This window comes from Oncorhynchus keta, unplaced genomic scaffold (assembly GCF_023373465.1).
Source record: "Oncorhynchus keta strain PuntledgeMale-10-30-2019 unplaced genomic scaffold, Oket_V2 Un_contig_24264_pilon_pilon, whole genome shotgun sequence".
Classification (NCBI taxonomy): Eukaryota; Metazoa; Chordata; class Actinopteri; order Salmoniformes; family Salmonidae; genus Oncorhynchus; species Oncorhynchus keta.
The window spans coordinates 1-10570 of record NW_026283806.1 but is presented as its reverse complement, the minus strand read 5'-3'; the positions used below and the strand labels follow the sequence as shown (position 1 = coordinate 10570).

General features: G+C 42.6%; 1 long non-coding RNA gene across 17 annotated transcripts; it reads right to left on the bottom strand.

The window, feature by feature from the left end:
- Window positions 1-1870: 1870 nt before the first annotated feature.
- Window positions 1871-5481, bottom strand: LOC127921977 (uncharacterized). 17 transcript variants are annotated; one of them, XR_008110115.1, is made up of 7 exons: window positions 5377-5481; window positions 5244-5329; window positions 5009-5178; window positions 4346-4535; window positions 4031-4280; window positions 2398-2462; window positions 1871-2363 (listed from the first exon to the last, which is right to left on the bottom strand). It is a non-coding gene; the product is annotated as an uncharacterized LOC127921977 (long non-coding RNA). The 17 variants fall into 17 exon arrangements; XR_008110116.1 differs by having other exon boundaries at window positions 1871-2316; XR_008110102.1 differs by having other exon boundaries at window positions 1871-2462.
- Window positions 5482-10570: the final 5089 nt, after the last annotated feature.

The following is a 10570-nucleotide window of genomic DNA, read 5'->3' as shown; positions in this document are numbered from 1 at the left end:
CAACGACCTGTCAGCCCAGTTTAATACAACGACCTGTCGGCCCAGTTTTAATACAACGACCTGTCAGCCCAGTTTAATACAACGACCTGTCGGCCCAGTTTAATGCAACGACCTGTCAGCCCAGTTTAATACAACAACCTGTCAGCCCAGTTTAATACAACAACCTGTCCAGAAGGTAATGCACTGGCCCACTTTGTTCATTTAGAGCACAGGTTTCAAACTTAATTCCTGGAGGGCCGAGTGTCTGCAGGTTTTTCACTCCCCCTTATACTTGATAGATCAATTGAGGTAATTGATTAGTTAGGAACTCCTCTCACCTCTCCTTATCTAGGTCTTGAATGGACATGAATTGAAAGGAGATTTTTTTTTAAACACCAGCACAAACTCAGGCCTCCAGGAATAGAGTTTAAAATCCCTGCTTTACAGTGTAATAGAGTTTAACATTTCTGGTTTAGAGTGTAATATTGTTTAAAATCCATGGTTTAGAGTAATAGAGTTTAAAATCCCTGATTTAGAGTAATAGAGTTTTAAATCTCTGGTTTAGAGTAATAGAGTTTACATTTATGGTTTAGAGTAATAGAGTTTAAAATCCCTGATTTAGAGTAATAGAGTTTAAAATCCCTGATTTAGAGTAATAGAGTTTATAATCTCTGCTTTAGAGTGTAATATTGTTTAAAATCTCTGGTTTAGAGTAATAGAGCTTAAAATCCCTGGTTTAGAGTGTAATAGAGTTTAAAATCCCTGGTTTAGAGTGTAATAGAGTCTTTAAAATCCCTGGTTTAGAGTAATAGAGTTTTTAAATCCCTGGTTTAGAGTAATAGAGTTTTTAAATCCCTGGTTTAGAGTGTAATAGAGTTTAAAATCCCTGGTTTAGAGTAATAGAGTTTTACATCTCTGGTTTCGAGTGTAATAGAGTTTAAAATCCCTGGTTTCGAGTGTAATAGAGTTTAAAATCCCTGGTTTAGAGTGTAATAGAGTTTTAAATCTCTGGTTTCGAGTGTAATAGCGTGAAACCTACGTGTAATGAGATGCGTGTTACAACAACAACCGTTTTGCCCTTTGACCTTCTGTTGTAGCGTGGATAAATCAGGGTTCATGCAGGACTGTGAGAGGAACTACTCCATGGTGACGTTCTCTGGAGGCTTCAGGACCTGGGTCAAGATGTCACTGGTCAAGACCTCTGGGAAGAAAAACGAGTCCATGGAGTTCCGGCAAGAGGTCAGTATATCGTTTGTAAACATTCAGGTTTCCTTAAATGTTGTCTATTTTTTAATTTAAAAAAAATAAGATTAGCAAAAGTATTAAGTTTAGCATCTACTGTGGCAGAAACATACAACATGTCGCACAAAGATGACATAAAGTTCTTTTTGCTGTAGCTGACATTATTTTTTTTAATGACAGCTACAAAATGTTTTTGTTTTTTTCTCATCATGACAAAGTTATAGAAACGCTGTCTGTTCTTCCCAGTCTAGTGTGGCCAAATATAATGACAAGAGGCCTGTATCAAAAAAGCCATCCAGCTTTTCTTTGCTGTGTTTGGAATGGGAGGGACCCTTCGTACAGAAGTCAGAGATGTAAGGGAACACATTCATATTGTATAGAAAAAGTGTCTGGTTTTATTCCATTCTATCCTATTCTAGTTATCTTATTCTAGACTACTCGTGTAGTTATTTCTCCTATCTCCGCTCTGAGAGGAGGTGGGAGGAGCCTATAACGTAACCAATGAAATATTCGCCCCCATTGTTTCTCCTCAGATTGTGACAGCCAACTGCGGGAATACCGTGAGCCATCCTGTGTGGCGGTTCATGGCTCTGTCTGGGTGCAAGCACTTTGCCAGTTTTAGTGAAATGGGTCAATGTGGATCTAAGAGGCATCTGAGGAACAGAAACAGGGAAATCACCACATCGTCTCAGAGATACGTAGTAACTAATACTGACATTAATAGAATAGAGGAGTAACTTTCATTTTTCCCGTGAACAAACTTCTTGGGCAGCGTTTTTTATTTTTTTAAATGTTGTTTTGGGATCATCATATCACATGTTTTAAGTATTGATGAGATTTTAACGTATCTGATTTTAGACAACTCAACTAAAGGTCAGATTCACAACGATTTTTATTCCTTTATTACTACATATGTCATTTGTAGCGTTCCAAAATGTGACTGGGAAAATAGGATTGTAAAATGTATTTAGGAATGTTATGAAACTGGTTTATACCATGAACTACTGACATGAACTACTGACATCAACTACTGACATCAACTACTGAACTACTGACATGAACTACTGACATGAACTACTGACATGAACTACTGAACTACTGACATGAACTACTGACATGAACTACTGACATGAACTACTGAACTACTGACATGAACTACTGACATGAACTACTGACATGAACTACTGACATGAACTACTGACATCAACTACTGACATGAACTACTGACATCAACTACTGAACTACTGACATGAACTACCGACATGAACTACTGACATGAACTACCGAACTACTGACATTAACTACTGACATGAATTCACTGACATGAACTACTGAACTACTGACATGAACTACTGACATGAACTACTGACATGAACTACTGACATCAACTACTGAACCATTGACATTAACTACTGACATGAACTACTGACATGAACTACTGAACTACTGGACATGAACTACTGACATGAACTACTGACATGAACTACTGACATCAACACCATTGACATCAACTACTGAACTACCGGACATGAACTACCGACATGAACTACCGACATGAACTACTGAACTACTGACATTAACTACTGACATGAACTACTGACATGAACTACTGGAACTACCGACATGAACTACTGACATGAACTACTGACATGAACTACTGACATGAACTACTGACATCAACTACTGACATGAACTACGACATGAACTACTGACATCAACTACCGACATCAACTACTGACATCAACTACTGAACTACTGACATGAACTACTGACATGAACTACTGACATCAACTACTGACATCAACTAATACCGGACATCAACTACTGAACTACTGACATGAACTACTGACATGAACTACCGACATGAACTACTGACATCAACTACTGACATCAACTACTGACATCAACTACTGACATCAACTACTGACATCAACTACGAACTACTGACATGAACTACTGACATGAACTACTGACATCACCATTGGACATCAACTACTGACATCAACTACTGAACTACTGACATCAACTACTGACATCAACTACTGACATCAACTACTGAACTACTGACATGAACTACTGACATGAACTACTGATATGAACTACTGACATGAACTACTGACATCAACTACTGAACTACTGACATGAACTACTGACATGAACTACCGACATGAACTACCATGAACTACTGACATGAACTAATGACATCAACCATTGACATGAACTACTGACATCAACTACTGAACTACTGACATCAACTACTGACATCAACTACTGACATCAACTACGACATCAACTACCGGACATCAACTACTGGGACATCAACCATTGACATGAACTATTGACATCAACTACTGACATCAACTACTGACATGAACTACTGAACTACTGGACATGAACTACTGACATGAACTACTGACATGAACTACTGAACTACTGACATCAACTACTGGACATCAACTACTGACATCAACTACTGAACAACTGACATAAACTACTGAACTACTGACATGAACTACTGACATCAACTACTGACATCAACTAATGGACATGAACTACTGAACAACTGACATCAACTACTGAACTCATTGACATGAACTACTGACATCAACTACTGACATCAACTACTGACATCAACTACTGACATCAATTCACAATATCAAATTCATTGACATCAACTACTGACATGAACTATTGACATCAATTATTGAATTCATTGACATGAATTACTGACATGAACTACTGACATGAACTACTGACATGAACTACTGACATGAACTACTGACATCAACTATTGACATCAACTACTGACATCAACTACTGACATCAACTACTGACATCAACTACTGACATCAACTACTGACATCAACTACTGACATGAACTACTGACATGAACTACTGACATCAACTACTGACATCAACTACTGACATGAACTACTGACATCAACTACTGACATCGACTACTGAACTACTGACATCAACTACTGACATCAACTACTGACATCAACTACTAACATCAACTATTGACATCAACTACTGACATCAACTACTGACATCAACTACTGAACTACTGACATCAACTACTGACATCAACTACTGACATCAACTACTGACATGAACTACTGACATGAACTACTGACATCAACTACTGACATCAACTACTGACATGAACTACTGACATGAACTACTGACATCAACTACTGACATGAACTACTGACATCAACTACTGACATCAACTACTGACATCAACTACTGACATCAACTACTGACATCAACTACTGACATCAACTACTGACATCAACTACTGACATCAACTACTGAACTACCGACATCAACTACCGGACATCACCCATTGACATCAACTACTGACATCAACTACCGACATCAACTACTGACATCAACTACTGACATCAACTACTGACATGAACCACGACATCAACTACCGACATCAACTACTTTACATCAACTACTGAACTACTGACATCAACTACCGACATGAACTACCGGACATCAACTACGAACTACTGACATCAACTACTGAACTACTGACATGAACTACTGAACTACTGACATCAACTACTGACATCAACTACTGACATCAACTACTGAACTACTGACATGAACTACTGACATCAACTACTGAACTACTGACATCAACTACTGACATCAACTACTGACATCAACTACTGCCATCAACTACTGACATCAACTACTGAACTACTGACATCAACTACTGACATGAACTACTGACATGAACTACTGACATCAACTACTGACATCAACTACTGACATGAACTACTGACATCAACTACTGAACTACTGACATCAACTACTGAACTACTGACATCAACTACTGACATCAACTACTGACATGAACTACTGACATCAACTACTGAACTACTGACATCAACTACTGAACTACTGACATCAACTACTGACATCAACTACTGACATCAACTACTGAACAACTGACATCAACTACTGACATGAACTACTGACATCAACTACTGACATCAACTACTGACATAAACTACTGACATCAACTACTGACATCAACTACTGAACTACTGACATCAACTACTGACATCAACTACTGACATCAACTACTGAACTACTGACATCAACTACTGACATCAACTACTGACATCAACTACTGACATCAACTACTGACATCAACTACTGACATCAACTACTGCCAGGTAAGCCAAAGGGAACTCCCTCAGTTTACCTTCCATAACATTCTTAAATCTGAGCAGTGAGATGTTTTTTAAAACATGTTTTTTTTATTAGATTTTTTTAGAATAACTTAAATTCTTAAGTATCTTATCACCTCTAAATGACTGGATATTTTATGTATATACTGTATATAAAAACAAATGTAAAGGGAACAATGAGTGATACTGACCAAATGTGGACCATGATGCAATTGCTTATTTGTTTGTTTTTCCGTTGTTTGTTTCCTTTTTTTATACAAAGAATCTAGAACGAATGAGTCAATCTCACTGGATGACTCGTACGACTGAACAACTGACTCATACGACTGAACGACGGACTCATACGACTGAACAACTGACTGATACGACTGAACGACTGACTCATACGACTGAACGACTGACTCATACAACTGACTCATACGACTGACTCATACGACTGAACAACTGACTCATACGACTGAACGACGGACTCATACGACTGAACGACGGACTCATACGACTGAACGACGGACTCATACGACTGAACGACGGACACATACGACTGAACGACGGACTCATACGACTAAACGACTGACTCATACGACTAAACGACTGACTCATACGACTGAACGACTGACTCATACGACTAAACGACTGACTCATACGACTAAACGACTGACTCATACGACTGAAAGACTGACTCATACAACTGAACGACTGACTCATACGACTGACTCATACGACTGACTCATACGACTGAACGACGGACTCATACGACTGAACGACTGACTCATACGACTGACTCATACGACTGAACGACGGACTCATACGACTGAACGACGGACTCATACGACTGAACGACTGACTCATACGACAGAACGACGGACTCATACGACTGAACGGCTGACTCATACGACTGAACGACTGACTCAGATGACTGAACGACTGACTCATACGACTGAACGACTGACTCATACGACTGAACGACTGACTTATACGACTGACTCATACGACTGAACGACGGACTCATACGACTGAACGACTGACTCATACGACTGAACGACTGACTCATGCGACTGAACGACTGACTCATACGACTGAACGACAGACTCATACGACTGAACGACGGACTCATACGACTCATACGACTGACTCATACGACTGAACGACTGACTCATACGACTGAACGACTGACTCATACGACTGAACGACTGACTCATGCGACTGAACGACTGACTCATACGACTGAACGACTGACTCATACGACTGAACGACTAACTGTTACTGAACCCAGAGTAATAGTCTACTACTGTTTTCTTTGCTTCTACACACTAGGCAAATATTTACGAATACCACCTCATCCTGCCTGTGAGCTTTCTGCTTTATTTACACATCTTGGAAAAACTGGACTGATCAACAAGCACCTGGGATTTACTTGAAATTGTGTAGAGCTTTTACTGTGAAATAAAACCATTTGCTGTGCAAATTGATTGTGTTTAGTCACTTTCTATGACCATGCGCCCCAAATCCACTATAAGAATCTGCAAAACATAACTTGCCAGTGTACCTACATCAACGTTATGGCCTTCATTCATAAGCAGTCAGTTGTTGGTTAACGAATGATTTACATACAGTATACACTAGATGACTACTTTGGGGGGAGGGGGGGGGGCGCTGTTGAAGCCACCGTGCCGCCATCTTGGAACTCCCCCACCAATGATTTATATATACACTAGATGACTGATAGGGGGCGCTGTTGAGTCACCGTGCCGCCATCTTGGAACTCCCCCACCATAGTAACAAGTATTTATGAATCTATAGAAATCCATTTATGAATGTCTACATTCTTCTTTGCCACATTTCTTCTATTACAGACACCTTCATTCATACTTTTAAATGATATTATGTGAGCTAAACATAACAAATAAAACATTTAAAAATCCTTTCTAAAGTATATACTTAAATACATGTAATTTTGTCCTTGAAATATTTAATTGAAATACTGTAGAATTCTATTCATCCCTATGGAGGACTGCTCCTACTGCTCCTAGTATCAATATGGCCGACCTGGTGGCTTCAATCCCATCAGTACCCTGGGTTGGGGAGTAATAGATTACATGTAATCTGTCACATGTAAGGGATTAGAAAAACAACAAAAAAGTAACGGTAATCCGTTACGTTACCAGCAAAAATATTGTAATCAGATTACAGATTATTTTGAAAAACTAGATGATTTACTTCGAGGATTTTTTTAAAACTCAGAGGATTTTTTTGCAAAAAAATATTTTGACACTTCTCTGTTTTCTCAATGACATTCAAATAAGCATTGAAGAAAGGCGCAAGTTTAAGTTTGTTCCACCTGAGCGAGTTTGACCACCAATCAGAGACCACTATAATGACACACCAAATGATGACCACCAATCAGAAACCACTATGATGACACATAGATGCTGTTCTTCCACTAACCTCATTGCAACTCCCTCCAAGTCTCCGACCACTACCTTGTATCCTTTTCCCTCTCGCTCTCATCTAACACCTCCCACACTGCCCCTACTGGATGGTATCGCGCCGTCCCAACCTTCGCTCTCTCTCCCCCGCTACTTCTCCTCTTCCATCCTATCATCTCTTCCCTCTGCTCAAACCTTCTCCAACCTATCTCTGATTCTGCCTCCTCAACCCTCCTCTCCTCCCTTTCTGCATCCTTTGACTCTCTATGTCCCCTATCCTCAGGCCGGCTCGGTCCTCCCCTCCCGCCCGTGGCTCGACGACTCACTGCGAGCTCACAGAACAGGGCTCCGGGCAGCCGAGCGGAAATGGAGGAAAACCCGCCTCCCTGCGACCTGGCATCCTTTCACTCCCTCCCTCTCTACATTTTCCTCCTCTGTCTCTGCTGCTAAAGCCATTTTCTACCACTCTAAATTCCAAGCATCTGCCTCTAACCCTAGGAAGCTCTTTGCCACCTTCTCCTCCCTCCTGAATCCTCCTCCCCCTCCCCCCCTCCTCCTCTCTGCAGATAACCACAACCACTTTGAAAAGAAGGTCGACGACATCCGATCCTCGTTTGCTAAGTCAAACGGGCACCGCTGGTTCTGCTCACACTGCCCTACCCTGTGCTCTGACCTCTTTCTCCCTCTCTCTCCAGATGAAATTCGCGTCTTGTGACGACCGGCCGCCCAACAACCTGCCAGCTTGACCCTATCCCCTCCTCTCTTCTCCAGACCATTTCCGGAGACCTTCTCCCTTACCTCACCTCGCTCATCAACTCATCCCCTGACCGCTGGCTACGTCCCTTCCGTCTTCAAGAGAGCGAGGAGTTGCACCCCTTCTGAAAAACCTACACTCGATCCCTCCGATGTCAACAACTACAGACCAGTATCCCTTCTTTCTTTTCTCTTCCAAAACTCTTGAACGTGCTGCCCCTTGCCCAGCTCTCCCGCTATCTCTCTCTGAATGACCTTCTCGATCCAAATCCAGTCAGGTTTCAAGACTAGTCATTCAACTGAGACTGCTCTTCTCTGTATCACGGAGGCGCTCCGCACCGCTAAAAGCTAACTCTCTCTCCTCTGCTCTCATCCTTCTAGACCTATCGGCTGCCTTCGATACTGTGAACCATCAGATCCTCCTCTCCACCCCTCTCCGAGTTGGGCATCTCCGGCGCGGCCCACGCTTTTGTTGCGTCCTACCTGACAGGTCGCTCCCTGCCAGGTGGCGTGGCGAGGAATCTGTCTCCTCACCACGCGCTCTCACCACTGGTGTCCCCAGGGCTCTGTTCTAGGCCCTCTCCTATTCTCAAGAGTACACCAAGTCACTTGGCTCTGTCATAACCTCATGGTCTCTCCTATCATTGCTATGCAGACACACACAATTAATCTTCTCCTTTCCCCCTTCTGATGACCAGGTGGCGACCGCATCTCTGCATGTCTGGCAGACATATCAGTGTGGATGGCGGATCACCACCACTCAAGCTGAACCTCGGCAAGACGGAGCTGCTCTTCCTCCCGAGGAGAAGGACTGCCCGTTCCATGATCTCGCCATCATGGTTGACAACTCCATTGTGTCCTCCTCCCAGAGCGCTAAGAACCTTGGCGTGATCCTGGACAACACCCTGTCGTTCTCAGCCAACATCAAGGCGGTGGCCCGTTCCTGTAGGTTCATGCTCTACAACATCCGCAGAGTTCGACCCTGCCTCACACAGGAAGCGGCGCAGGTCCTAATTCAGGCACTTGTCATCTCCCGTCTGGATTACTGCAACTCGCTGTTGGCTGGGCTCCCTGCCTGTGCCATTAAACCCCTACAACTCATCCAGAACGCGCAGCCCGTCTGGTGTTCAACCTTCCCAAGTTCTCTCACGTCACCCCGCCCTCCGCTCTCCCACTGGCTTCCAGTTGAAGCTCGCATCCGCTACAAGACCATGGTGCTTGCCTCACGGAGCTGTGAGGGGAACGGGCACCTCAGTACCTCCAGGCTCTGATCAGGCCCTACACCCAAACAAGGGCACTGCGTTCATCCACCTCTGGCCTGCTCGCCTCCCTACCACTGAGGAAGTACAGTTCCCGCCAGCCCAGTCAAAACTGTTCGCTGCTCTGGCCCCCCAATGGTGGAACAAAACCCCTCACGACGCCAGGACAGCGGGAGTCAATCACCACCTTCCGGAGACACCTGAAACCCCACCTCTTTAAGGAATACCTAGGATAGGATAAGTAATCCTTCTCACCCCCCTTTAAGATTTAGATGCACTATTGTAAAGTGACTGTTCTACTGGATGTCATAAGGTGAATGCACCAATTTGTAAGTCGCTCTGGGATAAGAGCGTCTGCTAAATGACTTAAATGTAAATGTAAATGTAATGACCACCAGTCAGAGACCACTATGATGACACACCAAATGATGACCACCAATCAGAAACCACTATGATGACACACCAAATGATGACCACCAATCAGAAACCACTATGATGACACACCAAATGATGACCACCAATCAGAAACCACTATGATGACACACCAAATGATGACCACCAGTCAGCGATGACACACCAAATGATGACCACCAATCATGATGACACACCACCAATCAGATGACCACCAATCAGAAACCACTATGATGAGACACCAAATGATGACCACCAATCAGAAACCACTATGATGACACACCAAATG